The sequence below is a fragment of the Amblyomma maculatum genome, chromosome 1 (assembly GCF_055883805.1).
Source record: "Amblyomma maculatum isolate TAMU_Amacu chromosome 1, ASM5588380v1, whole genome shotgun sequence".
NCBI lineage: Eukaryota > Metazoa > Arthropoda > Arachnida > Ixodida > Ixodidae > Amblyomma > Amblyomma maculatum.
In genome coordinates, this window is record NC_139344.1 from 424,761,710 (window position 1) to 424,785,495 (window position 23,786).

The window sequence follows — 23,786 nt, forward strand, 5'->3', positions numbered from 1 at the left end:
GCTAAAGAGATAAAGGACAAAGCTGAAAAGTGGAGAGGGATCAACCTATCTATTTTTGCAAGGGCCACAGTTTACAACTTGTTCTTTATAAGTCAGCTCTGGTATGTTATGCAGGTGTTGCACTGTTCACGGTTAAATATTCAGAAGCTGCACAGGAATTTCGCTGTATTTGTCTGGGCGTCTGAATGAGAGCGCTGCAGCCGGACTAACTTGTTCAGACGAGTAAACGATGGTGGGCTAAGATTGGGCTACCTGTTTTTGCGACTGCTGGTCAGTCGTTGTTTTTATTTTATTGTATTATAGATACACGACTGACCCTTTCTTACGTACCATATGCCAAGTCAGACACAGGCGGCTGCTACCGGAGTACGTTGTTTCAACTGACGATTTTTCCGCACAGATTAAAGGCTTTTATAGAGAAGTCGTAGCAATTGTTCGGTTCCTTTTAGCGCTGTTTTCAAGTGAATATTTGTCTACAGTAAAACGAAAGAAATTGTACCCTGCATTGTGTGACATTATATTCCCTGTGCTTTTTTGTACAGGGCCTTGTACGATGGGGGCCCAGGTGCAAATGTTTTAAAAAGGGTAAAAAGAATGCAGGAAGAGGGAGAGAATGACGCGTGCCGAAACAATAGCCGTCGTCTACCACCGAAGCGGTGGCGTGTGCAATGACGGCCTACAACAGATAAATATTCGTTGGCAGGCTAGCTCCCGCCGCAAGTGGTGGTGACCTACCTGTCCCAGCTCCGTCAGGGGAGTACCATTCTGGACGACGGCTGTTGCTGCGGCGCGCGTCTTCCTCTCCCTCTTCTTTTTCCTTTCTTCTCTATTTTCTCTTCTATCCGCACGAGGCAGCGGAGGTGGCTCAGCTACAGAGCCAGTAGCAGGCCCGTGCATTTTCTTTTCCTTCTTCCTACAGCCACAACAACAAGCGGTAGCGGGTACAATGACGGCCTACAACAAATAAAAATCCGGTCGCCTTCCGTTTCTTATAAACTAATTTACAAGGAAAGATACGAAAACGGGACCTTCGCCTGATTCGATGTCTACCATTGCGTGACACGCATGCTGACAAAAGGAGAACGCACCTTTCTCTCCTCCAAAGCCGAACATTAAAAATATTAAGAAACGAACTACGGATTTAAAAGGCGGATTTACTGAGGCTATAGCTGTAACACTCAGACTTTCGTTGTATGACTAGGCGCGAGTTTGTCCAGGTCTGTCATGGTTGATGGTCTTGATTAAGGGCACCTGTTTCTACGTTAACTAGTTAGCAGTTATTTCTTTTTTCGCAAGGTAAGAAATACTTTTTTGCGCACTGTGTGCCAGTTCGGATTGTGTCGCATGTTGCCTGAGCTCGTTGTAGGAACGGAAATCATACCCGGCAGACTGTGCGGATTTTGGAAAAAGACTGCCAACAGTGTTCAATTTTTATTTGTGCAGTTCTCGAGGGAGCATTTGTATGAAGCGAAAAAGAAATAACTTTCTAATGATTTGTGAGGTGTAGTCTTTCCTGTCCCCTCAACAGGTTCTTGTACGGTAGAGGCACCGGAGATGATGTACTTAATAAGAATCAAAGTACAGCCTTCGGTAAAGACCTGCGTTTTCTTCTTTAAGCTGCACGTGCGAACTTTGTCGGTTAAAGTATTTTTTGAGGAAATGGGATTTCTAGTCCCGTGGGGTTCGCACTGTCTCATTTGTTAGCTGCCTGAAACCATAGACCACGTATTTATCTATTGTTGGGAGGCAGCTTATTTTTGGGATGTCCTGCAAAGGACTATCAAAAAGAGAGAGAGAGAGATATTTTAATGGCAACAGGAGATGTCTGCCTGGTGGTAAGCCTAGCATGCTACTCCTGATTTACCTATTGACCCATATGACATAAAGTATGGGCTCGCAGAAAACGATGGTAGAGCACCTTCTGACCACATCATGCTGATGGATCTCCATTGTATATGGAGGTCGAGAATGGCTGGCTATTATTGCGACCTCGATGCACGGCTTACGCGCATGTATTTTCAGGAGTTAGTGCAGCGGTTTTTGGAGGAAATGAAAATGCAGTCATGCACACCAGAATGGGTTCCGCGGCTGTTTTTTAATGTAATAAAGCCTGCGTCAAGTTGTCGGTAGGGGGCATGTGAATGCTTTCGTGTGTGTTCTTTTGAATTTGTCGACAACTGGCAATAAAGAAATAAAGTGACTATGTTCAAGCCATGCTTCAACTGCCATAATTTATTGCATCTACTGTCGAATGCGGGTAGGGATGGGATAGCTCGGAAAAAAAAACAGCAAAGTTTGAAAAAACTCTTTTTTCTAGGTATGGAAAACAAGAAAGAAACCATACATTTCGATTCCCTTAAAAACTTGAACATCTGTGCTAATCAATAAAAGTGATAGATGGATGTTTCTAAATAAGGAAAGGCCCCGCCAGGAAGGCGCAGTTGTCACGGCAACTGACTACTGTACCTAAGAATGCGGAATCGAATCGTGGCTTCGGCAGCCACTACTCGGTGAAGGCGAATAGCTAGGCGACCTAGTGGTTTGCGATATCAGTACACGATAAAGAACCCCAGGTGGTCAAACTTTCGGGAGCTTCTTTACTACGGCATCTCTCATAGCCTGAGTCGCTTTGGAACGTTAAACTCTGCAAACCAAACCAAACCACCTAAACAGAGAAGGTTGCAGGGCAGTCCTCTTTCTTTGCTGTAATTTTTAGCTTTTGTTGAACAATTTAAACTTAATTTAAAATGTCCGCGTCATGCATGCTTAATCTGCTGAAACTATTCAGTATGTTAAACTGCAGGATTTTTGTTTTCCCCTCTTCAGAGTATTTTCTGCGGGACAGGCTGGGAAAGAAAAGATCTGCGTTGTGTTCAAGTCTTTCGTTTTGATTTGAGAACGCGCGCGGTATGAAAAGATCTGGGCCATTGTTTTTCACTCTATCGTTTTACACGTGAGAATATGGCTGCCCGTAACACATTGAAAGCAAGTTTTTATTTCATCCTCTACACATCTGATGAGTCTCGTATAGCCCAATGTTACTTTTATATGCTAAATGTTTTAGCTGAGATTGAATTTCAGCATTTGGCAAGAAGGTAGTTACATTTTATTCATACAAATGACTTATGGCCACCAACTTTAGAACATGGTCCTATTAGAGTCAAAACCCGCGGTTGGCAGCATCCGTTACAAACGTACCCATGTCGCAGAAAAGATATTTTGCTACTATACGAGGATTACAGTCACATCCATCGCGGGCGTCATTTTAAAAAGAAATATATTTTGGACAGATATCTGAAACATGCTCTTTATTTAAGGTTTGAAAGAGAAAAGTGATAAAACGTGAACGTGTACAAAATGAGCTGGAAGAATGAGAACTGAAACTCAGCCCAAACATCTAGGAAGCAGCGAACACAAAAGCGTCGCCAATTCTCCTGGTCATATCATTGATTCAATGAAAAATACGAATATCTTCGAACTGTTCTACAAACTTTAGGGGAAAATGAGCACAACTGACAGTACATGTGGAATGACAAAAACAAACTAAAAGGAAGGACACACACAAAAATGTCCAGAAACCTTTGTGGTGTGGATTAATAGAGAAAAAATGTTAGATCATTGAATTGACAAACGTTTGTAAAGAAACAATACAGCAACAGATGACACGAAAGGACTAGACTATAACTTATTATGCAGAAATAAGTTCAAACGCTTTTCCAAATTGCGTATTTGGAGGAAAATGTGGTAAACGTTTCACTGCACATTACTATTCACACAAATTAAAAGGCGCAACTAAGAGTAAGCATGGATAAAAGCCCAAGAAGAACATACAGAAATGTGGCCTGTACATTTGTCACGTGTTTTATGTAAAGAAAGATTAGATAAACTTTAAACAGTACAAGAAAATTTACTGGAATATTATAAAAACACATTTGAATGCTTATGTAAAATTACCGAGTCGAGAATGAAGAAGAAAAAACAAGAATATGGGCAGATCTTCCCACGTGGTTGATATAATATAAAGAGAGAATTAACTGTGGATAATATTTGACTAGAACAACCAAATCACACTTGGAAAGTATTTGAGCAGAAAAAAGAGCACTAAGGAAAAAGAGGCACGTAAACTAGTCCACAGCTGTGTTCACTCGAATACATCCGCATGGCTGCTGTCATTACCAGTGCTGCTCGTCAAACAAGAGACCACACTTTAGAATGTATAAACAGCAGGTTCTGTACGATATGTCCATTGGGCCGTTACCGTGCACACGACGAACCTTGACCACTTCCTGATAGGAATTGCGTGTCAGATAGGAAAAAAATACAAATGAGGAAAAACTGAAGAATCGAGGTACAGGTGAGAAATGCGCACTACTTTTCCTTGTTTGTCTTCTTTAAGTGTATCGCGCAATTTCGATTAGAATCTTCAACCAGCTACGCCCATCCCTGCTTCGTTTCATCGTATGGCCGCCTTATGGTACGATACCCCTCTATATTTTAATAATTCCTGTCGAGGGAATAAACGTTTATCCTCCTCCTCCTCGTCTCCTCCACTGGAAGAGCGATTCGAGTGGAGGTTTACTTCCGAAATGAAAAAGTGGCCTTGAGGGCCACTTGGAGTGGAAGTTCGAGTGGAGGCGTGTTTGTGAATACGGCGATTAGCCACTGCGCCAGCACGGCAGAGCTATATTCCTCTTTCCTTACAACCGCGGGTCAGGTCTACACGACGTGCGACAAATACTGCGGTTTTCTTTCCTCTAAAAAAAATTTATATTAGTATTACTACTACTAATACTACTGCGATTATTATTAATAATGTTATTATTATTATTATTATTTTATTATTATTAATAGCTCGAAGGCATTTTTTACAACATAACCGTACTAAATTTCGCCGCCTGATCAACCCTGACCTGTAAGTCCATAACATCTTACGATATCGGTTCAGCGCCTTTGCTTTGAACCACAGAATGGCTTCATGAGAGGTGCCTTTTATGAATAATAAAAACGGGGGAAATCGCCGCCTCTCACCATGAACCTTCGTTGCGTGAGCAACAGCGCAATGAAGAATGCGGCCAGGATCTGTAATGCCATCCAGAGATCTCTGGCGTAGCGCCTGGGCAGCAAGCGCAGCAGCAGCCTCGGGGGACGTTGGGTGAAGTTCACTGCGGCCCCCACCAGGTAGCGCAGTGGTCGGCAGCGAGGCGTCTTCCGGTGGTCAGCTTTGCCCACCCTGCGCGCATAAGGCAGAAGGGCAGCAGAATGGGTATAGTAAAAAGGATAAGAATTCTTCCAAAGTGCTTTTAGCGGGCCGAAGTCTACTAAATCGGAGCATCTGGGTACGAACTAAACCGACGGCGGCTGCCTTTCTATGGAGGCGAAACAGAGAGGCGCCTGTGTCCTGCGCGTTGTCACAGCACGTCAATGATCCCCATGTGGCCAATTCACATGCAGCTCTCCATTAAGACACCTCTTTCTCTCTCTCTACTTTCCTCTTTTCCCTCATGACACTGCTGAGGGCCCCGCCGGGGTGGTGCAGGGGTAAGACGCCCGTCTACTGTTCCGGAGTACCCGGGCTCGAACCCGACCTCGGCGGCTGCGTTTCGATGGAGGCGAAACGAAGAGGTGTCCGTGTGCTGTGCGATGTACGAAAGATCCTCAGGTGGTCGAAATTACTCCGTCGCCCTCCACTACGGCTCCTCTTTCTCTCTTTCCACTTTCACTCCCACCTTCCTATCTTCCCTTACGGTGCGGTTGAGGTGTCCACAGAAAACAAGTGAGACAGTCACCGCGCCTTTCTCTTCCTATAAATCAATCAGTTAATCACTGCTGAGGTGTCCACACAGAAAGCGTGACAAGTACTGTGCTTTACCTTTTGTGTCCTGTATACGAAGTTTAACGGGAGAGGCACATGGTGCTCTCCTTGCTAAGGCCGGGGTATAACATTGTCGATAACGAAGCTTGCCCTAAAAAGACACAAATATTTACTGACTGCTTCACCAAGACATGAAATGGGGCAAAGGTTATTATTATCACGGTGAAGGCCAACTACGAGATTGAAGGTGTTGCGTATGGCGCTGCCGCTCTAAACCGGGCTTCTTCAGGCGGTGTGCTTGCATGCTTTGTGCTGGGCCTTAAGCACTGGGCTTCCCGGAAAGCGTATTTATTAATGAATTTCTGCGCTCCCTTGTTTGAAGTCGCTGTAGCATGAGTAATTCCTCTGTATTTCGATAGATAACATAGCTAGTGTGTATGCGAAATCACGAGATGAAACGTCACCCATATAAGTTTGCTCGTTGGAGACCATAATATTTGGTTCACAGGAATGGAAAGGCGCAGTATCTGTCATACTTGCTCCGTGGACACCTCAACCTCGCTGTAAGGGAAGGAAGGAAGGTGGGAGTGAAAGTGAAAAGCGAGAAAGGGGAGCCGTAGTGGAGGGTTACGGAGTAATTTCGACCACCTAGGGATCTTTACCCTGCGCTGACATCGCACAGCACATGGATGCCACTTCGTTTCACCTCCATTGGAGAACATCGCACTTCCCGGATTTGAGGCTTATGTTACCAAGCTACACCATGAAACCAGTCGCAATCACATGATAGGAGTATACCCATGTCATGAGACTACCTAGAAAAGTATTTCTTCTGCATGAATATCCAGAAGAAATACTTTTCTCGCTAGTCTGATAAAATGGTAGCTGTAAAATAACAATACGCTGTTGTGTTTGCCCATACAGCAGTAAAGTGAGGTACGCACGACGCTTTCTCTTATTTCTCTGCAATAATGCTGTTTACTATTATCTAATATATTCAGAGTCACCGTCATCCCCCAAGCCAGCAGCTGAGAGGAACAGTTATCAAGCAGTTTTGCTTCCCTGCATAACCATGGCATACTTTTCTAAAGCCTCAATTCTGCGTTCATGCTATTGGGTTGTGTGGGATCGATTACGATTTTCTCGATGCAAGCCACTGAAAGGAGCAACGTAATACACAACTAGCTTAGCGTGAATGTAACTGGCCGCAAGGCGCCAGCCAGCCTAGTGGAATTGAGTGAATGGGTTGAAGAACATATTTTGTTTAATCGATGATGAGGGCGGGAGCGGTCCGATGAGGGCGACACATTTACCTGTAACATTTCATTTGTCATAGCACGTTTTGTACATAATTTCTCACAAGGTTTTGATTTCCAGAGGGCATTTCTCAAAACCGGACTTCGATTAAGGTATGGTGTTACTCCAGTTTTAATTCCAACGTACTCAGGGGCCAGATTGGGTTTTGTCTTGTGTAAATGCATCTCGGTTAACCTTTATAATGACAGGCTGTGCATTTCAACCGTGAAAGTAAATATAGCTTACGTTTTCTGTGCGGAAAAAATATACTGGTACCCGAGAGGCTACCAGATACGATTTCCAGAAACGAAGAGCAACTGTGTGACACTCCTCGCTTCTAATGGCAAAGTCGTAAGCCAGGACCCCAGAGCACACTTATTGCAACACTCAGCTGCAGAAACCGCCATGTAAGAATAAGCCCGACCAACTCTGGACATAATAAATTCTTTAAACTCCTTCAATCATAGCGGATGTGCCTGTAAGCTTGACACTCACCGGGAAGAATTGGCGATTAGTAGCCACGATGACCCTCGGTCCTCCATGTTTTCTCCCAACAAGGAGTGTAGAAAAATGTGCTTGGATATCAGAAGCCACCAAGGGTAGGACAGGGATATCCTTCGGAGATTAAGCAGCGAACGATGTTGCTGGGTCAAACGCGGTGTTCGCTCCCGGTGCGCGTGCAGCGCGCCGGATGTGCGAGCTAGAGGGCTTCTTGTTTTCCTCGTCTACTTCTGCCGCATAGAGGCCTTAATAATGCGAATGCATCACTTCGCTGTGCTCACAGAATTTCGCCTGCAGACGCGTCCGCAGATGGCGTCAGCAAATTCGGGTTCGCCGCAGTTGTAATTGAGAAGATGTAGATATTATATGAGTGGTTTCAATCAATATACGATGACATAATGTTTTGTGTCAAAAATAATTAGGCCAGTTAATTAGGTAATCATATAGCTCACAGATGTCGCCTCATTCTCGCTGAGACTTCGCCAGCGGGGAAGGTTATCAACGGGTCTAAGGGTGCTTTATTAGCAATACGGACTTCCCCGGTTCGCGATTGTTGCCTCGGACATTTTCCCTGAATTTCCAGACAGGCTTAGGAATGAATAAAAAACATTTGCTGCCAGAGAAAGGCCTGGCACTACAGTAGAGGGATTTGAAATTACAGGTTGGTGAAGCAATAAGTCATTAATTATCAAATGACATAACTCCAAGTCATAAGAGTGCAATCTCAGAAAAGGTTAGTGTAACCCACTGGCAAGGGACCTAAGCTTCACCTCACAGCGATCATTAAAGCCATTTCGTCTACCATATAGGCAGAAAGATCCTCCTAAATTCTATAGAAGCTGAAAGAAAGCATTTGCCGGATTGAATGCAATGACACCTATCTATATATGTGCCACATTTGGTAGTCAAAGCGTCCGTGCCTCTGTAAAGGCCCTACGGCCATTTCTCGGACATGTGGTCTCGGCGGCAGCGGCCGCGGGCGACGCGTCAGAAGGGCACATAGTATTAGCACAAATCTTATTAATGAAATCTTTGGCAGCTCAGGAGAGCTTGTGAGTGTCAGCGAGAAAACTAAAAGGCATTGTAACATGAAACCGGAAGCGACTTGCATTCCTGAGGTGGATCAATTGAAAATGTGGGACAGCAGTGTTATTCCCAGCACATGGAGATTTGGGATTCGCGCCTGGGATATCATGGTCAATAGGGTCGTGCGGAGGAGTGCAAGTGAGTAGACACACCTGGCCGTTTCAAGAGCGCACTAGTTCCCTGCGCCAGAATCAAGAAAAGATCCCCTGTGTGGTGTAAAGCAAACGCGCATGAAACGAACGAGTATCGTCGACTGCGTACATGCGGTGTTTTAGGTCGAGCTCTCATCCGCTACGATATTTACTTCCACTTTATCCGAGGCGGCGTGGAAGCTAGTTTTTATTTTAAGTTATATTGCTATATTCAGGTCAAGATTTGGAAACTGATGCTGCACGTCTGTCACGAGCATGGGAAGTTTCCGGTGCCTCTAGTGCGCACGTGCTCAGCCTCTCTCGAAGTCCCTGCATACCTCATGCCGACCACGAGGAAGCTAGTCTGCGTGAGTTACACGGCGACTTCGAGAGATGCAGGTGGTTAACGTGAGTTACCGCATCCGATCAGGTGACTATATCGCGTGCGTCTAGCCTCTTGGTATGCTTGTAGTGTGTTGCTATTATTGTTTAAAAGCGCGCCCCATTGCATTGTTAATTAATTGTGTACCGGGCTTAGAATACACAGATACAGGACAAAAGAACAAGCGTTCTCTTTTCTTCCTGGTTGTGTGTATTTCAGGCACGCTGCTCGTTAGTCTTCCGATTTACTGCGCCTATAAGTCAGACTGACTGCCCTGTTTTGAGTGCAGCACGAATTTCGAAAGCAACACATTGGTGCGCGTTAGAAATTGAGATCATTTTTATGAGTAAGTTCATTAATGTATCTGATAATATTGAACAGCTGTCACACAATAGTTAAAAATCGCACACTATTGCTGTTTCATGTAAAGTTTCAAATACTGATTGCGAGCGGACGAAAAACATCAGAGGAGAATTCTAGCATAAGAAGCGTATACCATTTATATCAATATTTTCATTAAAATATATAACAATATTTTACAGTCGCCTCATAACTATTTTTAAGAACGCAGACCAATGGATTTAATGGAAGATTTAATGGAAGATTTAGATATCGCAAAGTTGCTCCACACCGAAATATGCTCTAGAATTTGTGGGGCCCTGCACCACGTATCCGTATGCCCGTGCGCGCCGCGCATTCAAAAGCCGCGCCACTATCCCAATGCTCCCTGCGCGGTGCCTGTTTCCCTCTCCCCGCTCGTTCGGGGATAACCGGTCCCGCGCGAGGGGGCTATAAAAAAAGGCACGCGCCGCCGTCTCGCTTCTTGGTCGCTGCCTCCTCGTTCCTGCTTCGCTCCTGGCGCTCTCCACGGAAACGACCCGCAGCCACCCGGACGACGACCTAGCACCGACTTCGACGATCCCTGTGAGATTAAAGATGTTTGTCATACGGCCCACTGTGTGTTTGTCGTGCGCATCCCTCGGGCAGAGGAATCGCCCACAACTGGCACCCAACTGGGGCTGAATTAGTACCCATGTGGACGATTTTTCTGCCAGCGTGGCAGCGCACGGCAACACGACGGGCCGGTTCTTTGTATGTTAGGCGCGACGCCATTTTGAGTTTAGGGCTATCGTGTGCGGATGACACGGAGTGTAGTATAGTAGTGTTTGTACAGTGTTTTATTTTGTTTTGGGTTATGTGTGTGTTTTTTAGTGTCGGGCGGTTTGTGTTAGTTTTATGAAGTGTTTAGCCTTTGTGACTAGCCTCCTGACGCGGGCTAGGCGGTAGTCGTGGCGTGCAGCAGTTCTGCGGCACCCGGCCGGCCTTAGTTGTTGAGTGCAATGCCTCCGAGAAAAGACGTGCCAGATAGGGCCGCCGCTTCGGACGCCAGTGCGTCCGGAAGTGAGGTGAGGGACGCGGTAGAGTCTGCGCAGGTTACCGATGCGGCGGCCCTGATGAGGCAGATGAATGAAGTGTTGTCGGTGTTCACCCGTCAGCTCGGTTCGGTGGCTAGCGCCAATCAAGCCACAGCTGCGGCGACAGTCTCGCGTCCGTGGATAAATGTAGAGGTTCCCTCCTTTTCCGGCTACACGGACGTGAAGTCAGTCCACGAGTTCTTGCAAGAACTCGAGGATTATCAGACGGCACTGGGTTCCCCAGACGACGTGGCACTAGCGCAGGTAATCCCCGTGGCACTTGTTGAGAGCGCGGCGCGGTGGAGACGCTGCCAGCCGGCCTTCCAGTCGATGGCAGACTTCCCAGATCGCTTCCGCGCCGAGTTCTTGCTGCCCGATTACGAACGCCGGATGCTTGAGGAGCTAGCGGTGCGCACACAGCACCCAGAGGAGAGCCTCCTCGAGTATGTACGCGCAATGCAGGAGCTCTACAAGAGGGCAGATCCCACGGCAACCGATCTAGAACAGGTCACGCGCGTGATGAGGCAATGCCATCCGCGCTTCAAGCCGTATTTGCGGGGACGTGGTTTTGCAAACCTCGAGGCCCTAGCACAGGAAGCGAAGGTAGTACAGGCGGATTTACTCGCTGAATTGCGCTACCAGCCACCCCCCAGGCCAGCCGAATCGCTAGAGCCGCGATGCGCCTGGGCCGGAGGCCAAGACTCCGCGTCGCGCGCCAGAGGCGCAGACGTAATGACGGTAGGGCAGGAAAGGCCAGCAGAAGGCTCCGCGATTCCTCGCGCTTTTGACCCGTACGCGTTCGAGCAGCGGCGTCGAGCTGGGCTCGCCAGCGACGTCCGCACAGGCGCGGAGAGAGGGGAAAGACGTCCCCAGCCGCTTCGTGGAACGCGGCATCCCCCGACCGCGCGGCAGGTGAACGATCGGCTTTGCTGGAATTGCAACCAGCCGGGCCACGTGGCACGAGAGTGTCAAGCAAGGCGTATGCAGGGAAACGCGGACCGCCGGCGGCCATAATTGGTAACACCAGCCTGTCGCCGTCGGCGGGAGAATTTCGTGGTAGCCACGGCGGAAAATGGGAGATGTATTCCCACGCCGCGTCACCGGGCGACCACCCCGGGGGCGCAGAGGCTTTTGTCCCCCTCGCCTGTAGAGCGCAAGGAATGTTGTCGCGCTCCAGCCCTTTTATGCTAGTGCGGTTAGCTGGTCAAAGCTACTCGGCGCTCATTGACACGGGCTCAACTCTGTCACTGGTCGGTGATGATGTGTTCGAGGCCTGCCGTAGATGTAACATCCGTGTCAGGCCAGCAGAAACCCCTTTGAGCTTAGCAGCAGGGACGACAAAAGCGGAAGGAGCGGTGCGTCTGGTCCTGCGTTTTGACGGCAGGAAGCGGAGGCATCGCTTCGTCTATCTGCCCGGCTTAGCCATACCAGTTATTCTGGGAAGAGATTTTCTTTCGAGCGAAGGCATTGTGCTTGACATGGGGGAGAACGGCTATCGCTACAGCCCCTTCACCCCCCTCATTCCCTTTGTCAGCGCGCCCAAACAGGAATGCGTCGCTCAGCGAGCGAGCGTCCACGCTTTTGTGGCAGACGGCTTCCCCGCGACACTGAATGGTAGCCCATTAGAAGCAATTATCGCGTCCTTCTCAGGAACCGGTAGTCAGTGCCGAAGGCTCGTAGAAACTACTCCCGTTTTCGGATTGTTTCACAGAGAAACCAGGCAGGACCGACTTGCTTCAGCACGAGATCGAAACGGGTGATGCGCGCCCTTTCAGATGTAACCCGCGGCCGTTAAGCGCACATAAGAGACAGCTTCTCGACAGCGCCCTTAACGAGATGATAGATACCGGCGCGGTGAGACCCTCACAAAGTCCCTGGGCGTCCCCAGTGGTTCTAGCGCCAAAGAAAGATGGTTCGGTCAGGCTGTGTGTTAATTATCGAAAGCTCAACTCACTGACGCCTACAGTTGCGTACCCTTTCCAGTCGATCGAGGCTGTGATGTACGCGTTAGGGAACGCAAGGTTCTTCACAGTCCTGGATGCAAGCAGAGGGTACCTGCAAATTGAGGTGGCGGAAGGTGACATTCAGAAAACCGCATTCACCTGTCACCGCGGGCTCTTCGAATTTACTCGACTCCCGTTTGGTTTGTCTAATGCACCGAGCATGTTCATGCGATTGAAGGACATCGTGCTGGGCGATGCAAGGTTCAACTACGCGATGGCGTATCTCGACGACGTCGTGATATTCTCACAGTCGTTCGAAGAGCATCTCATTCACCTGAATTCCGTTCTTGAAAGAATGAGACGTGCGGGTATAACGATCAACCCAAAGAAAGTGCAGTTGGCATCAAAGAGAGTGAACCTCTTGGGATTTGTGGTTGATGATGGCACTTTGAGACCGAACGATGACAAACTGCAGGCAATTCTGAACTACCCCTGCCCGACGGACGTGAAAAGCTTGCAGAGGTTTTTGGGAATGGTTGCCTTTTACAGACAATTCATCCCTAGTTGTTCAGAGCTCGCTAGGCCGTTGAACCAGCTGTTGCGGAAAGGCTCGAAGTGGGTCTGGGGCAAGGAACAGAACAACGCTTTTGTTGCCTTGGCTCGCGCGATAGCGAACACCGCTAGTTTGCGCCTCCCCGACCTGAACAAGCCGTTTGTCTTGCAGACAGATGCTAGTGATGCCGGTGTAGGAGCTGTTTTGTTGCAGGAACACGAGGGCAAGCTGCGCCCTGTCGCGTTCGCTAGCCGCACGCTCACATCGGCGGAGCGGAATTACTCCGTGACCGAAAAGGAATGCCTGGCGATAATGTTCGCATTGTCAAAGTTCGACATGTACCTAGACGGAGCGGTTTTCACCGTGCAGACAGATCACCAGGCACTTTCGTGGTTAAAGAGGCTGAAAAACCCCGCAGGCAGACTCGCGAGATGGGCGCTGACGTTGCAACGTTACGCGTACGCCATTGAGTACCGCCGGGGCAGCATGAATAAGGTGGCCGATGCTTTATCGCTCGCACCATTGAAGGCTGGGAGAAGCGCAGAAGAGGCGCAGACCAGCATTGCTGAAAGCGGCGTCGCCACTAGTAGAGAGGAGGAGAGGGCGGACGCGAGTGTCGCGCCCTGCGTAGTTAAAGAGAGAAAGGAGGCGGACAGAGTTGCCGCGCGGTGCTGCGAGAGAGAGATGGCGCAGCAGCTGGTGGCGGCGACTAATCGCCTGCCAAGAAGCGAGGCAGAGAGAAATCTGTCATGGGGAGTAGCGGTCAGTAGGGAAGAACTAATTGAGGCCCAGAAAGCAGACGGTCTATGCCAGCGGGTGCTGACAGAGCTTGCGAGTAGTGCAGCTTGCACCGGGAACGCTGAGGGCAAGTACGACGCGTATCTGCTGGGCGATGACGACTTACTGCTCCGCTACATCCCCCAACTTGATGAGGAAGAGGCGATTGCATCCCCCTTCCGAGTCGTGGTCCCGAGGAAGTTGCGGAAACGATTCCTCCAGTACTTCCACGACTCAGCGCTGGCAGGCCATGGCAGCGGCAGTAAGACTTATGACAAGTTATGCCGTGTCGCGACCTGGCCAGGTATGAGAAAGGATGTGCTGAGCTACGCCCGTAATGTCCTGTTTGCCAGGTAGCCAAGCCTCGGGCGGGGAAACCCGCTGGCATGATGAAGCCGGTAGTTAGCAACTATCCGTGGCAAGTGGTCGCGTGCGATATCATGGGACCCCTCCCTCGCTCCGCGCGCGGACACCAATATATCCTGGTAATAACGGACCACTATTCCAAGTGGGTTGAGGTTTTCCCCCTTAGAAAGCTTGTGTCAGAACGGATTTGGGAGAAACTGTTGGAGACATTCACTCTTTTCGGTTTCCCTTCCGACCTCATTACAGACAATGCTTCGTATTTCACAAGCAAAGTCTTTGTTGATTCCTGTCGGGCGCTTCAAATCCGCCACAGGAAAACGAGTCCCTACCACGCTCAGAGCAACATAACCGAGAGAGTGAATCGGAATGTTAAGAGTATGCTGGTTGCGACGACCGAGCAGCACAGAGATTGGGACGCACGGCTGTCCGAACTGGCTTTCGCCACTAGAACAACCGTGAACAAGTCGGTGGGTATGACACCTGCTTACTTGAATATTGGGAAAGAGATCGCGTTTCCGCTAGAGAACGCCCTACTTGACGCGGCGGGGCCCGCGCCCCCTCCGCTTACGCAGTACGCGGCAAAGCTCCGCGAGCGCCTTGAGGCAGCGCAGCGCGCGGCTCGTGAAAACCTCGATCTCGCAGGCATGGAGCAAGCGGATCAGTACAACAAAGGTCGTCGTCACGTCGTTTTCAACAAGGGCGACTGGTACTGAAAAGAACGCACCCGCTTAGTAACGCAGCGCGTGGTTTCGCTGCGCCGCTAGCGCACAAGTGGGTTGGACCGTTCAAAGTTACGGCACGGACTACGCCACTCACCTACCAGCTGCGGTTGTTGGCGAGCGGTGAAACCGCTGGTCCGGTGCACGTCGCAGAGTTGAAAGCTTACCACCTTCGCAAGGACGATAACTGCGAAGCGCGGGAAGCTCAAAGCGATGCAGGTAGCAACCCGGTTCGCAACCGACGCTATAACCTAAGGCCAAGGTAGTGCACTACTTTGGCTAACGTCTTTGCTTCTTTCAGAATGCATTCTGATAAGATTTTGCAGCAGCCAGATGAACCACCGTCGCTGAGGCGGGAAACAGCACCCAGCGCTTGGTTCAAGGAGGGGCCACTTAAACAGGGGGTACCCCCCTAGTTTGTGGCCCATTATTGTGACCAGCGCGGCCATGCTGGCCGTCTTCAACGAGTCTGGATTGGAGCCCGCTGCCCAGGCCTGGAGTACGGGCCTCAGGAAGCCAGGTGTGCCCGGGGCGGAAACGCCTGTTGCAATGTGCATCCAGCACGGCGCCACGTGGAAAGGGGTCAACGATGTAGAGCAGCAGCTCAGGGCCGCTGCCAGTCGTATCCGTGGCCGAGCCCAGCTGCGCTGTGACCCCGAGGATGTGGCCGCTGCCGGAGAGGGACCAGCCGCAACAGTCCCGCCATGCCTGCTTCTCCTCCCGTCCCACGGACCAGCTGAGATGGCATCCCGCCAGAGCCAGGCGACAAGCCTTCATATTTTACGCCGACCCAGGCTCGGACATGGACATGGCCCGGCTGTTGGTGGAGCCCGGGTCAGACGCTGAGGGGGGGGGGGAAGATGTGGGGCCCTGCACCACGTATCCGTATGCCCGTGCGCGCCGCGCATTCAAAGGCCGCGCCACTATCCCAATGCTCCCTGCGCGGTGCCTGTTTCCCTCTCCCTGCTCGTTCGGGGATAACCGGGCTATAAAAGAAGGCACGCGCCGCCGTCTCGCTTCTTGGTCGCTGCCTCCTCGTTCCTGCTTCGCTCCTGGCGCTCTCCACGGAAACGACCCGCAGCCACCCGGACGACGACCTAGCACCGACTTCGACGATCCCTGTGAGATTAAAGATGTTTGTCATACGGCCCACTGTGTGTTTGTCGTGCGCATCCCTCGGGCAGAAGAATCGCCCACAAATTGTATCTTAAGTCGTACCTTAAAATGCTTCCCCAGGTTGCACAGCTCCTTCTCTGTGCTGAAATATGACGCGGAGATTGCTAAAAATAACCTAATATTAGCACTGTGATTTTTGGGTGATGTAATTTGTTCGTTCATAATTATTGAGGAATATCTGCTTAGCCTATAGCACCGTTGGCCCAAAATAAGCAAGACGACTAGGAGGAAACAATTTTAAAGAAGACAGGGCAAGGAGCGAACTAGGGTGTGAATCACAGGATTGTCACACTGAATATGACAAGCTGTTGGGTTATATACCTTGTCCAGTCATTTCTGCCAGTCGAACTTGTCCTTTGTATAGTGGGCTTTTTAACGTATTTTTATGAACAATAAACATTGCTTCAGGGAATCAGATGGTTATGTAATGAGAGATTATGAAACGTTTAAATCAATGGAAAGAAATATTGTGATTTTATGAAGTACCGAAGCGCGCGATGATGCGGTCCCTACGTCCAGGCAATACATGCAGCAGTATTGCTTGTCGGTCTTAGTGCAGGGCAGCCCCACAGCAAGTGGTGGAAGTTGGCTTCAGTGTTCTCGCATTTGCATATTAGACCCCTTGGGCGGAAATATATATGCCGTAAATGAGGCCACGTCCTAGTAACAGCAAGAGTGAGGGCAACCCCTACTCGGATCCTCCGAAGCGCAACCTCCTCTGCAAGGATGAGACCGCGGGGGAGGGTTACCACACACGGATGGATAATAGCACGTGTGCGTCGCCGAGGTGTTGCTTCCTTGCATAAAGAAGAGTAGCGTTCTCCAAATTAACGAGCAGAGACAATGATGACCCTGTGTTCATGAGGCGGGTCACTAAATCTGCACCCAAAACGAATAGACTCTGGGATTTGTGCCACGAGCTGGTGGATGTCCTGATATACATCTAAGCAATGGCTGAAGCAACCAATCTGTTTTCAGGGCTTCAGTACGGATGAGAATGTGGGTCGCAGGAGGCGTAGTTGTGGCGACCACGGAGCGGAGTGCCTCTTGAACTGCATCGAGCATAGCATCTTCTACCTCTCATCTGCCGAAGGGGATCATCGCATGACATATTTTAGTGATTGCTTTTCGGGAGACTTTTGTAACTGCAGTCACATATACAATATTTACACAAGAACCACCAGCCGTATTTGAAGTAGCATAGCGAAAATTCCATAAATTTTTGGAGATTTATTGTGCGTGAGCAATTCAAGCTCTGGATTGACAAGTTTCATAATGCTTCCAAATAGCTTCCTCAACGCATTATATCCCCGACAGTGCATCAAGATATGTGTGACGCACTGCGATCCTGCTTCTTCATATACTTTGCAGGCACAACGTTATTAAATATCATGCCACACTCGTTTTGAATAGCGAGATGCCTGATGGTTAAGCGTAATATCCTTCCCAAGAATTCTTTTAAGGACGTCCCATAAGAAAAGTGCATCCCAGCAGTCCAAGAAAACATGCTCAATCGTTTCATTCATTTTTCATAGAAGAAATTCGGCTCCTCAAGGCACAAATATCCCGTTTTCTTGTGACCACTCTTTCACCGCCAATGCCCGGTTACGCAGTCTAAAGGAGAATGATTTGGGTGCGGGATAGTGCTCTTTTCTTTAACTCTATTTAGACCATCTTGAGCAGGGCCCGCACTGAGCATGGCCCTACACAATGATGCAAGAAGCAGTGGGTCTCATAGAACCCTGACCAGTTTTTCGCGTCACATGATTGGTTTGGTTTGGTTTCTGTTTAACGTCCCAAAGCGACTCAGGCTATGAGAGACGCCGTAGTGGAGGACTCCGGAAATTTCTACCACCTGGGGTTCTCTAACGTACACTGACAGCGCACAGCACACGGGCGCCTTGCTTTTCGCCTCCACCGAAAAGCGGCAGCCGAGGCCGGAATTAGATCCCGCGTCCTTGGGTACAGCAGTCGAGCGCCGTAACCGCTGCACCACTCCGGCGGGGCGTCACATGATTGAGACAACCAGATCGAGATTAAAACCGTGTATAAAGATAATGACAAGTTTGTACAACATATTTCAAATACCCACGAATAGTTCTTGAATACAATAAAATTTAGCGACAAATTTGGGCAAAACTCTGCCCGAGTCTCAACAGAACGGCAACATGTAAAAGTGAGCCCTTAGTATCCCCGAAGCAAATGAAACAGTTAACTGCCGTACAAATAACAGACAAACCACTCCTTCAGAGCGTTCGCTTCGAAACAGGTTAGTTCAACTTGTTCTTTCCCAAGAGGAACCCCACACTAACAAAACACAATATGCAACATTTGGACGTTTAGGCGAAACAATGTAGCACTTGCATCACGAAGTTGTCACTGCATCGGCTAATGCTTCGCTAGCGGGCGATGGTTGTTGTGACGCGCGTCTTTCTCTCTGCTTTTTCTTTCTTCTTTATTTTCTATCCGCCCGCACGAGGCAGCGGAGGTGGGTCAGCTGCAGAGCTAGTAGCAGGTCAGTGCATTTTCTTCTCCATCTTCCAACAGTCGCAACAACAGCAACACGTACCACAGCTTTTTGGCAAGAAAAAAAAACTGCAAATTAAATCTGGTTCGTCTAAACAACGGCTGGTTCAATCCGCTTAATTCTCTTTCTTTCTCAATGCTAAAACATTACTTCACTAAAAAGGCTGGCTGTTGGTCTTTAATTCAAGAGGGACACCTATTTATTTAGGAGGAATTGCCCACGATACGTTTAGGAAGGCGCTGGAGATCCGAGGCCATGCACCTTGACAAAATCGCAAGTACTTAGCCCAATTGATCGCAGTTCCACTTTCTTTACCAAAGTTTACTTTTCTAAGAATTTCCCAAATGATTTCACCATTACCGCATCAAAACACCAGCATGATAGATGTATACCATCGCATAAACCTCTTCGATGTAAAGCCCGAGTCCTGCAAGACATTTGTTGTTGAGGATACTTAGGCAGCCGTTCACGCTTCCTGTAAACCTGGAACACACTCTCGCTGTGTGCTATAAACATCGTCTTCATTAAGTTACAACTACACTTGAGCTTCTACCTGGAGTAGCTTCTCGGCCTTTTATGACGTACCAAGCCCTGTTTCTTCATAACCGTGGGTCACACAACGAAAAAAAAAGAAAACACAATTTGTATTTACTCTTTCCTTGCTATCCAAACCTGCAATTTTGGTTAGATTGGTACAACGTGTAAGTAATGTTCAAGCTACTTCTGTAGTGTTCTTTCATCAGAAACTACACTCTAACACAAAGCACGTGGTAATTAATGTAATAAATGGCCATCTAGAAGATTACCTGTTACAGTATCCATAACACGTGAATATTTACACAGATGGCTCCCAAAGTGATGAAATAGCAGCGTTACGTAGGTTTTTCTGTACAGATCCCAGATAATGCACTAATATCAGCTGCAGAAAGTCTTGCAATTGGTTTAGCCCTTGAAAACGTTTCCTGAAATATTACTCGCGAAATCATTCTTTCCGACTGCCTGTCAGCCTCAGCAGCACTGACAAACTCAAAGACGCGTCTTTCGAGGCAATCCTGCTTTCAGTGGGTACAGGCACTGCGGCATTACTTTCCATACAATGGCCGATTTCTTAGCGAATGCAGCTCTCAATAAGCATCTTGTCAGTGTAGTGTTGTAACATATTATTTTGCTTGTTATATCCAGCTTTGAAAATTTTAAAACGCTGCACTCCTTGAGCCATGAGCCACTCTGCGACTGTGGAATTTGAAGATTTAAAATTTCATTGGAATATCTGGTATCGCAGCTCGAGGTAATGTGAGGTCTGCCTGACACTCCGAGTTGAATTTCTTGATTAATTTTTATTTACATAGCTCTGGATTCACGCCGCCTCGAATCATGTGCGTCATATGATGACGTGGAAACCACAGAGCGTTAAATTCTCTCCTATGGGAGGTGTGAACTCCAGAGAGAAATTTATTTGAAAATTTTTACTCGCTTAGAAGTGCTGCTTACAATTCCAATTTCCCCTGATTACCACGACCATCGCAAAAACACATTTTCCAGATCATGTCACGACATTCAGTGTTTGGAAAAGACTGAGCAACGGCGACGCTCTGACACGACTCACGCTGCCAGCCCTCTGATTGTTTGCACGTGAGGCGGACATTGACGCCATAGTGCGGCCTTCCTTACCTTACTACCCGGTCGCTTGAATAAGTCTTCGCGCAAGCTTTATATATTAACACATTTTATTCACTCACTCCCAATTTCGTTCTCCCTGTTTGGTGCAATCGTCAAAGGCCATGCCCTAAAACCGGTGTGCGAGTTACTCTATCGCTAAATATTGCGACCGGGAGATTGTTATCGCTTCTCTGTCTTGAATAAATTTAATTTTTTTCTATTACTTAAATATTTTTATTTTTGCGATTCTTATCACCTAAAAATTATTCCAAATTATTTTAGTAACGCTAATTCCTAATTAATAATTTATATATCACCCAATATAAGTCGGGATTATGTATTAAATTTTTGCACATGCACTGAACCCTGGCCAATCTCTCACAGCGGGTAGATGCCATAGGTACAGAGGCGAGAAAAACACACTTGTGCTACACAGTGAACACCGGCGTCTTCATGAAGTTTCTTCTGGGCCAATATTTCTTAAAGGGACATTGACTAGTTTTCAAGATAAAACTCTATATATCGTTAGCAGATTATTTGTTGATCATGTCTTTGAAGTTACTTTTCGATTAAGTTAATGTGAAGTTACTCTCTGCTACACAAGATGAAAGCAGAAAGAGAATCATCCTCTTGCCGTCCGTTGTGACATCACGCTAAGGACTCTTAGTCATTCAGAGCCACCCGACGAAGCTTTCGTCGTGCGCTGTTCCTCGTTTTGCGCGCGTTGTGTACGTACAAAATGGGTCAACTCAGTGTTGTGCTCCCGATACAACACTGCTCTGCATGTGTTGGATGCACGAGCAGCTTTGGGCGCGACGATGTCTTCCATCGTTTCTCGCAATGTCAAAAGATTACAGTGCAATGGTACGCAACTGAAAAGAGAGATAAATTCAAGCCGGCCAAAGCAAACATTCTATTCGAAGCATTTTCGCGACGGTGACTACGTTCAATTTGTTTCCTTATGGTATTTCAATAGGGCTTTGTCAAAAAGGTATGTCTGGACCATGACGCGGTTTCTTCCACTTACTCGTACAAAAGTCATGTCAGTTAGTATTCTGTATAACCACTTGTTTATTAAAGGACGAAAAGGGAGGTGATTGTAGTTCCATTATGGCTATTCAGGTCTCATTTGTATGTGAACCGTTGCGTTCAGGATTGATTGCGATCTGTTCACTGAATGAAATCTCGCGATGGGACGGGCACACAACATGGCCATGCATTTTTACTTGCGTGTTTCGGTTTCTTGTGTAAAGGTACGCGCAACGGCATCTGTGCTGAACATCGGACAGCTCATGTGCCGCACGCGCTGATGATCTTTTGCGAACGAGCAGGTAATTAAGAGCCCACTGTTGTGTCGTGCCTAGGTTGTGACGGCTTTGCGAGATCCTCTTCAAGTTATCATCCAAGTTTTTATGAGGGTTTCGTGATTTTCCACCCATTGCTGCCCTGTCATTTTACATAGCCCTGTCTTGGTTGCGGATGCTAATCAAATTAGAATTGAATCCGACGAGGCTCTCGCAAGAAAAGATATTGCACAATATGGTCTTCTCATAAAGGTATGGATGCGGGGCAGCGGCTGCAGTTTGACTTTCAACCTACGTCCGCCATCTATTCACTAAACGTATATTGTGAGCGTTCGCTAAGTGTCCCATAACTGAAACATCATTCTGAGCTGGTTTGACTTGGTGTCTAGCACAGTAGCTCCTTTAAAGCCTCGCATGCATCGCGGAGCTTGGCAACCGTGCTTCGCTTACTGTCCATTTGTCTGGTGGCAGCTTTGTACTGCTTCACTCTTTCCATAAAATTGTTCGTCTCCCCAAGGTATGACGCCTGACACTCAAAGCAGTATTTGGTACACTATGCCTTGGGCCCTTTTTTTTCACAATTACTTTTTGGGAAGGCGGGAAGCCTGGGACGAAGTCGGCTAGTGCGTTGTTCGCTTCCCTTCCTTTACAGAAATATTCGCGAAGAAGTTTCGCTGCGGGCTATGTAGTTTCTGCTAATAATGACACGCAGTTTTCAGAATGCATCAAGTTTTCATGCAAAGCGTCCGCTCCCCACAACGGAAGTGCTGCACCGTTTGCGGGCGCATACATACGGTGAAACCCCTGATGGTCATTCGAGTGGCAAATATAGTGCCATAATGACTTTCACAAAAAACGCAGAGAGCTGCGATCAGCACGCAGCGCCACTACGCAGCCACATCGGCAGCTTCCCCTGTCCTTAAAATGTCGTCATGCGACGCCTTGGCCAATTACAGGCGGCGGCGCGACTCTTGACGAGACTCATCACGCGGACTGCATGTTCCTGCTGAATAAAAAGGCAACTTCTGCATTTTTTTGCCTAATTTCAATCCAATATTTAAGCTAGTAGTATAGCAGTATGAAAAACTGTAGGCTTCTGGTGGGAACCCGATTTTTTCAAAAAGTACCGCAGTGTCCCTTTAACTGGGAACTAAATCTTAACCCAAATAATGTTCAAATATTTAGGCAGATCCCATAAGGTGGAGCAGATATCTAATAAGGGAGTAATTATTCGGTGACATCCACCCAAGCGCAGCCATACGGCTACAAAGGAAAGATATACAGCTTCCTCAGAAACTTCGTAGTTGAAGAAAAATTCGCCCTGATTCAGGGATCGAACCCGGCACCACCATCTTTTCGGGGTTGTCGCTCTTCCGACTGAGCTAACCAGGACGGTCAGCTGATCACATCTCAGGGCGGGAGCGAAGTGATCTATTACTCGAACTGGCAATGATGTTCAAATATTTTAGTGGAGTAGATCTACTCCCCCTTGGAGGTTCCCTTAAATATTTGATCAACACCATTCCCACTAAGAGTTGGAGACCAATTCACTCTCGCCCCACCATATGACCTGCTAGCCGGCCAGGTTAGCTCAGCCGGTAGAGCGACTGCCCGGAAAGGTGGTGCACGTGCCGGGTTAAAAAATGAGATGGTTGCGACGGAAGTCAAAGCGTCAAGATAGCGAAAAGCTTTCGAAGACCACATTTCATTGGTGGCTGACTTTCGCCCGCAAAGAAACATACATTCGTCGGCTGGTATACGTGCTTGGTCATCAACGATGAAGAAGATGTCTGCCGCTCTTGGCCGCCCTAAGTTTAAGAGCTGGCAAGGCGCCTTCAAAACAAGACGGCAAACGCAGCTGTAACAACCTGAAACCATAAGGAAGCCATTTATCGGTCCTGTGGTCATTCCAAATAAATAGTGCGCTCCATACGCCCGAAAAGCAACCTATTCGACGAGGCGGCGAGGCGAAGGCAGCCATCGCTTGCTTCGTGGCTGTAAACGCCCACGTAAACAAATGGAAAGCGATGTACAGTCGTGAGCAAAAGTGGAGAGACCGCCACTTCGGCGGCGGGAGCACTTGCAGGGCCGCCCCATGGCGCTGCTATCTCGCCGCGCTCGCTCGCTGCGAGAGTGCCT

The 23,786-nt window shown here is 48.2% G+C and overlaps 1 pseudogene; it reads right to left on the minus strand.

The window, feature by feature from the left end:
• LOC146209272 (beta-hexosaminidase subunit beta-like) overlaps positions 1-7,650 on the minus strand; it is a 51,466-nt pseudogene extending 43,816 nt beyond the window's left edge.
• Positions 7,651-23,786: the final 16,136 nt, after the last annotated feature.